The sequence below is a fragment of the Tyto alba genome, unplaced genomic scaffold, assembly GCF_018691265.1.
Source record: "Tyto alba isolate M040663 unplaced genomic scaffold, T.alba_DEE_v4.0 Super-Scaffold_1000006, whole genome shotgun sequence".
Lineage (NCBI taxonomy): Eukaryota > Metazoa > Chordata > Aves > Strigiformes > Tytonidae > Tyto > Tyto alba.
Genome location: NW_024881272.1, coordinates 25957983 through 25964685, shown reverse-complemented (window position 1 = coordinate 25964685; position 6703 = coordinate 25957983). Strand labels below are relative to the sequence as shown.

At 48.9% G+C, this 6703-nt stretch overlaps 1 long non-coding RNA gene across 1 annotated transcript; it reads right to left on the bottom strand.

The window, feature by feature from the left end:
• Nucleotides 1-2299: 2299 nt before the first annotated feature.
• LOC116963502 lies at nt 2300-3020 on the bottom strand. The gene is made up of 2 exons (XR_004408215.2): nt 2795-3020; nt 2300-2536 (listed from the first exon to the last, which is right to left on the bottom strand). It is a non-coding gene; the product is annotated as an uncharacterized LOC116963502 (long non-coding RNA).
• Nucleotides 3021-6703: the final 3683 nt, after the last annotated feature.

Here is a 6703-nt window from a genome sequence, read left to right as displayed (position 1 = left end):
GAGAGGGGAGCTTTTGTTTGGCACTTGCTGAGGTTGGAGTACACTTGTAAGGCAACAACTGGAGCTCGTTGAAAAGAAGTGGAGGTTATTAGATGCGTTTCGCTCACTGCTGATGGCCCCATTATTTTTTTCCCTTCAGATGCCAGGCAAAAACACCGGTGCTGAGAAGGAAGAGGAGAGAGATGCCACCTGAAAATGTGCTGTTTTTGCTGGTGAGCGTAGAAATAAATAGGGCTGGTGCCTGCTGGCAGGGCCCTGGCAGGTTGAACCCCACAGTTCAGGGATGCTCAGGGTGATCTCCTGTATTGGGGGGGGCTGTTCACTCTGCCCAGGGCCCACCCTTGGCCCCAGTAAGGCTGTGGAGGCTGGAGGAAGGAAAGTACCTTCCTCAGATGGTGCTGAGAGGGGCACCCTACTGAAATTAGGCTCTTCTCTACCCATTGGAGACCCAGAGGGTCATGTAGGGGTGTCCTCATGGGACATGGCCTTCCCTAGTGCTCCTCTGCTTTCCAGGAGGCCGGGTCCTGCCTGTTGAAAGACAGCAAAGCCAAGCAGGGCTCAGTGGTGCACTTAATAGCACTTGAAGCTGTCGAAACCCCAGGCTCATCACCAGCAAAGGAATTTATCAGGTTTTAGAGGGCAATGGGTTGCTGATGGGGGATGAAACCTTACCCTTGGGGATTATAATCCCATTTTGAAGTGTTGCAGCTTTGGATAGGAGGCTGACAGAGGGTAGATCTGGGTGCAAAGGGGTTTTTATCTTCCCCCAAGTAAGTGGGGACAAGAAGATGATTAGATGGGTTGGAAGTCTGCCCATCCATCCCTTTACCTACTTATCTACCCCTCTGTTTCGATGCATCTCTCTCCAGCCCTATCTTTGCTCTGAAGAAAACACCAATCCCCTTCAGAAGCCGGGAATAAAATCGATATATTCCCTCTCCAATTCAGGTAGCTCCCCATAAATCTTCCCAGCTTCAGTCTGGTCTCCCAGGACTCCCGGCTCTGTTGGGAACCTATTTAATCAGCTGAGATGATCAGCGCTGTTTGCTCCCGAAAGGCTCTTTGAACTCTTTGTCTCTTCGTTGAATGATGCTTGTGTCCCCCGAGGATTTAGCCAGACAGGCCTATTCTGCGTGACAGCTCGCAGGTTAATAACGCCAGGTGCTGGCAGCACCCACCAAAGCCGGGCCGTGAGCCCAGGGCGCTGGGAAGAGTCCCAGCCCCTCTGCCAAGCCCTTATCGCAACATCTTCCCGTGGCCCCTTGCTTGGCTCGCTGCAAAGCTCCATAAAACCACACCAAATTGCAAGCCCAGCACGAAGAGCATCCAGCCTGGTGCCAGGGGAAGAGAATTATAGCTCCTTTTGAGGAGGCTTGGCAAATGCTCAAGGGGGTGTGTGTGAAATTGTAGCTATCCCACCTCACACCCCACCCTCCCCATCCTGGGGGTGCAGGCTCAGTTTTTGGCATATTTTAGTGCATTTTAGGTTTTAAGTGGTTGGGAATCAGCCTCACATGGGTAACTTTGCTGAGGGATGGTGGTTTCTGGGAAAGGTTTCTCATGCTGGTCCAGGCCTTGGGAGCAGGGGGCTCAGCATTGATCAGAATCTGGCCTCCAGGTAGCAAATATGGAGTTGTCCAAATCAGCAGGACTCCTTCCACTGACTTGGACCAGTGTTCAACCAGGGAAACGCTGAAGTGTCACCTTCAATAGCCAGGCTCCTCTTCTAAGCTGTGCTGAAATAGTACTGGAGGTGGCTGCTACCTGCCTCTCCAACAACCTCTGAGCAACTTAACTTCGTGAGAAACTGCCAGATCCTCACGTCAGCTCCATCCAGCTCTAGCCTGAGGGGTTGGTGTTTCTCCTTCCAAAGGCTGCTGCTCTCCATAAACCACAATTTAGCATGGGCCATCATCAAGACAGGCAGAGCAACCTAATCTACGCATGCATTAGGGTGTTGGAAAACAATAATCCAAGAAGGAAACACATTATCTGGCCTTGTTACTTTACAAAGTAATTTAAATTAATTTTTCCCTAGAGTGGTTAGGGAGCACTGCAACTTGCCCTTGTCTATTCTCTCCAGCTAATGAAGCTTTACCAGCGACTACTCGTGAATTCCTATTAAGACCTCATCTTAGAGGTTACAGGGCAATGCAATTTCTGCTCCTGGGAAAGATGCCTATGAATTTATAATTGTAAGTCCATGTTTGATAGGGATTAGCATCTGAAAGGGGTAGAGTGGTGAGTAAGAGAGAAAACATTATTTCAATTAGCAGAAGAAAAGCAACTTAACGTCTGATTGTAGTTTACTCTTTTAATTTTCTCCTATTCTGGCATCTGGGATAATTATTTCCTGAAACGATCCACCCTCACCAAGCCAGCCAACTCTTTCCTTCTCCTCCTCTTGTCCATCTTGGTTGTGATTCACATGGAAATGGTTGACCAGTTGTTTTTTCTTCCTTTTCCTCCTTCTCCCAGGCAATAGCCAGACTCATCAAATTTAGGACTGGAGAGGAGGATGCTGTACTACGCCAGACTGAAATGAGATGTGATGTTCCTCTTAACACCAAGGAGGTGCAGGACACGAAGGATGGGGCGTTGCTCCACAGCCAGGCTCATGGCCAGGCTGTGGCCAGCAGCTTGGCACGGTGCCGGTGCCCGACTCTCCCAGGCAGTGCCCCGATGCCTAAAGCTTCGTTCTGTGTTCAGAAATGACTTCCAATCCCCCCCCTTTCCTCCCACCCCATAAACGCAGGTGCCATTTGCTCTGCAGGGCCTTGGCGCTTGCACTAACCTGTGCTCCAGCTATTTTCTTCTGGCTTCTTGGCCTCATATTTCCTAATGACGGTGCAATCAGTTTTCAGGTGGGAGATTCCTCGTGAGAAGGCTTGTTGTTATTTAAGGAAGATCATGAAATCCATCCTTAATGAAAGGACAGGAGAAAACCCTTCCACCAAGTTACACTGAAGCCTGAGATTATCATTTTTATGGGCTTCCAATCTTTCCTGCCTCATGTCTTATCAGTGAATGCAGCTGGAGGCTTCAAAAACCCTCCCAGCTTGCTGCTGATTTTATGGGATGAAGATTAGAGATGATCGGATAGTAAATTATTCATTCAATTCGATATCACTGGGCAGGAGGGAATATCCAGAGCAGAGTCAACTCCCTTCTCCCTTTCTGAGCATCATGTAGTGGGATCCCAGCTATCTGCCACTCCAGCAGTGCAGTGGCACTTTCCCTTGCACTCAGAGATGATTAGGGGTGCAATACACCCTCTGAACAGATGGGAAAGCTGAGGCAGAATCACAGATGCAGGCTCATCCCCCAGAAATAAGGCAGACCAAAGGCAGGTGGATTTTCTTCTTGCTTCAGGGATTTTTAGGTTGATTCCTCTTAGCCCAGGGCAAGGCAGGATGGATCAGGTAGGTGTTTTCTCAGCCTAATTTTCCTGAGGTTGATGTGAATGTGCTGTCGGATCCCTAGCAGCTACTAACCTCATGGACAGAGGAGCTGGGAGCTCAGAGGGGACAAATCCTGGCAGCTGTGTGAAAATGGGCAGCTGGATAGAGGAGAGAGCCCATTGCTGCCATTAGATGTACAGAGCAGCAGCATCAGGCCTCAGCACAGACAGTGGTCGGTGTGAATGCTGCCTAGAGAACCATGCCAAAAATCAACTGGTGTGTAAAACATCATCCAGAGAGTCCCGCAAAGCACGCATGGGTCATGGTGATGCTACTGAGCAGCTCTCAAGAGAAAATGCAGGGCACACGTAGTGCCTGGTGCTGGTGCCATGTCTGGGCCCCATTCAGGCAGCTGCTGGGTACCAGCTCCCAGCGAGTGTCCTGCCAGCAGCGGTCCTGGCTGATCCCAACAGGATCCCTGAAAAGGGGAGAATCCAAATTCTACCCAAATGAGGGTCCGGGAGGTGTCACGGCCACCCCCATGCCACCCTTCTCTCCATTCTGCTTATGCAAGACCTGCAATTAGTGTCAGCCCTGGGGGACTCATGAATGGTCTAATAAAGTGTCTAATAAAATGCTGAGAGGTTTGTTTTTTTTTTTTTTTTCCTTGGCCCTGTGTGTGTGTGCAGGAGGGGAGCAATCAGCCCAGCTGAACCCCAGGCTAGTGGGGGTGGACAGTGATGGCACAGGGCCATGCCCCATTGCCACACTATTGACACCAGGGTTTTCATCAGCACATAAATAAGAAAATATATTGCTGTTTAAAGGCATTTTTAAAGAGGGGGAGTGAAGCACAGAGCTATGATGGACAAAAAGCCGCCTTCTGCTGCTCTTTCTCCACACTGGCATGCTAGGCCAAGAAAATGTCCTTTTTATAGTGGCTGTAACTTCTGGCTCTCCTCTGGCAGCATCCATCCCAGGCTAGATTTGAAAGCCAGTGTCCATGGGAAATTAGAGAATTCTGGGGCAGGTGGGAAATATTTGATTTTAATGTAAAGTATCAAAGTAAACAAGCAATTAAATATTGTCTTTGTGGCTTTGTTTTTTCCCTTTTTTTTTTTTGAGCAGTAAATTCAACAAGTTTTTTGAAATGCAACAAATTCATCAAGTTTTTTCTCTAGGGGATGTTCAGGCTTGCTTTCATCTATTTTCTTTATTTTGATGGGTCTTGCTGAGCGAGGGAGAGGAGATGGAGGGGTGACGGAGGGAAGGAAGAAGGGACGAAGGAAGGAAGGAAGGAAGGAAGTGAAGGAGAAAGAAAAATAACCTCCATAAAAACACAGAGCCCCACAACGTTTTTTGAAGAGGAACTGGCATCTGTACTCTGAGCCGTATCACCCAGGAACACATTAGGCTCAGGAATGTGCTTTGAGCGAATGCTAATTTTGGTTAAAACCGACGTATTTCTTTGTTGGAAAAAAGATGTCAATTTTTGGAGGATATCTCTGTAAATCCTGAAATCCCAAGACCCTCTTTGTGTGACCTGTTGTACAGGCAACTGCTCACATGAGTCATCGGTAGAGAACTGAGCTGGGTTTGGGTTTGACTAAATGCTGCCAATGTGATTTGCCCCTTCTGTGCCTCAGTTTCCCTCACCTGTGAAATGGACCTGTAGGGCTTTGACTCACCATAGGTATGTGATGCTGAGGGCTTAAATGAGAAAGACAGCAAGATTTCCAATGTCCTGCAGCGGATACGTGCAGCTTCTCACCTCTGCAAGTCCCAAGCCAGGGCCAGAATGACAAAAGGATGAGCCAGATGGCAAATTATTTGCTGAAATTTCAGACTTTGTCCCTGCAACAAGCCTGTTGCCATTACAGTGACTTGCTGTTTCTCATCCCCCTAGGCCAGACCCATCAATATACAACCAAGCAGGTGCCACAGGCAGTTCTTTTGGCCCCAATAGCACATACCTTCCTAATAGCTGCTAGGGGCTAAAGGAGATGCACTGGAGCCCAGGGGAGCTTTGAGATAAGCAAATTACACATTCCCTGCCCTCATCAGCAAGCCCAGAACAGTTAAATTTCCTTAAACTTCATATAAATGTTGGAATGTGCAATAGTAAAATACTATTTGCTCCTCAGGAGGGAGCTGACAACAAGACCCCTGTCTGGAAGGCACAGCAGCTCTGCCTTCATCTCGGGGTCTGGTCCACCACATTCTGTCCCCCCAACACACCGTAGTATATGAGTGGATCCTTGAGACATCTTTATCCTTGGAAAATCCACCTAGGGTCCCTGGAGGTGGGCTGGGCAGAGTGCTGGGGCAAGAAGACAACCTGGAGTACATGCGGAGGAGGACCAGAAGGAACCTGTGAGCAACCTGCCACAGCCCCAAGCGTGACTGGGGGGTGGATTGCAATAGCAGAGAGATGTCTCTGACCATGAATTTTCCAAGGGCAGCAGCAGGACTGGCTTCTCTAGTACTTCTGATCTGCTGATAAAGCCTTCTGCTCTAAATAGCTAGGTTTTTTTGCTGGACTTTTGCTAAGAGACAAGCAACAGGCAGGCAGAAAAGATCGCAAGCTGTGTGCTTTCCTGGATAGATAACGTGGAAACAAGTCATGGGGAACCCAAAGTTCACTGTCATTTTTATTTCTTCAAAGGCCATTCCTTTTTCCCTGTAGCAGGATTAGATTGCTTATATAGGGCCTTATTATGGGCAGTTCCCTGTCTTGCCACTTCCTTGCCGGGTTCAGCAGGAGAGTCCCTGCCCCACGGAGTTCATAAGCAAAAACTAGCAGGGTTGGGAATGGGATTCTCCCACTTTGCGGGTGGGAATTTGGCCATGGAAAGGAATTCGGGAGAGAGCCAGGAACTGACCTGCAGTCTTGTGTGGCTCAAGTCAGGTCCAGCTAATTTTCAGGATAAATTGCATTATTCTAGATTCAGGGGAAAGACGAGGGATGAAGGATGGCAATCCTGCATCAGTGGGTATGTATTCCTGAGGGTCCTGCACATTCCCGAGTGTGGGTCCCTTGTGGGTGCCTGCGTGGGGACCCGGCACCCAGGTGGGATCCCTGATGGGGGGAACACCAGACCCAGAGGTCCTGGAGCTCAGATGCTACTGAGGGGGATTTCTCAGTGGCCCTGGGTGCTGGGCTTACGAGATGCTATGACACACCACAAGAAGAGTGACAACAAAACCACTGGCTCACAGTTTTAAAATTTCCTTCATGAATAACTGAAGTTGCTCAGCTGTGAAGCCAAAGAGCTTTTATTCTTCCTGCGGGATGGGTCTGT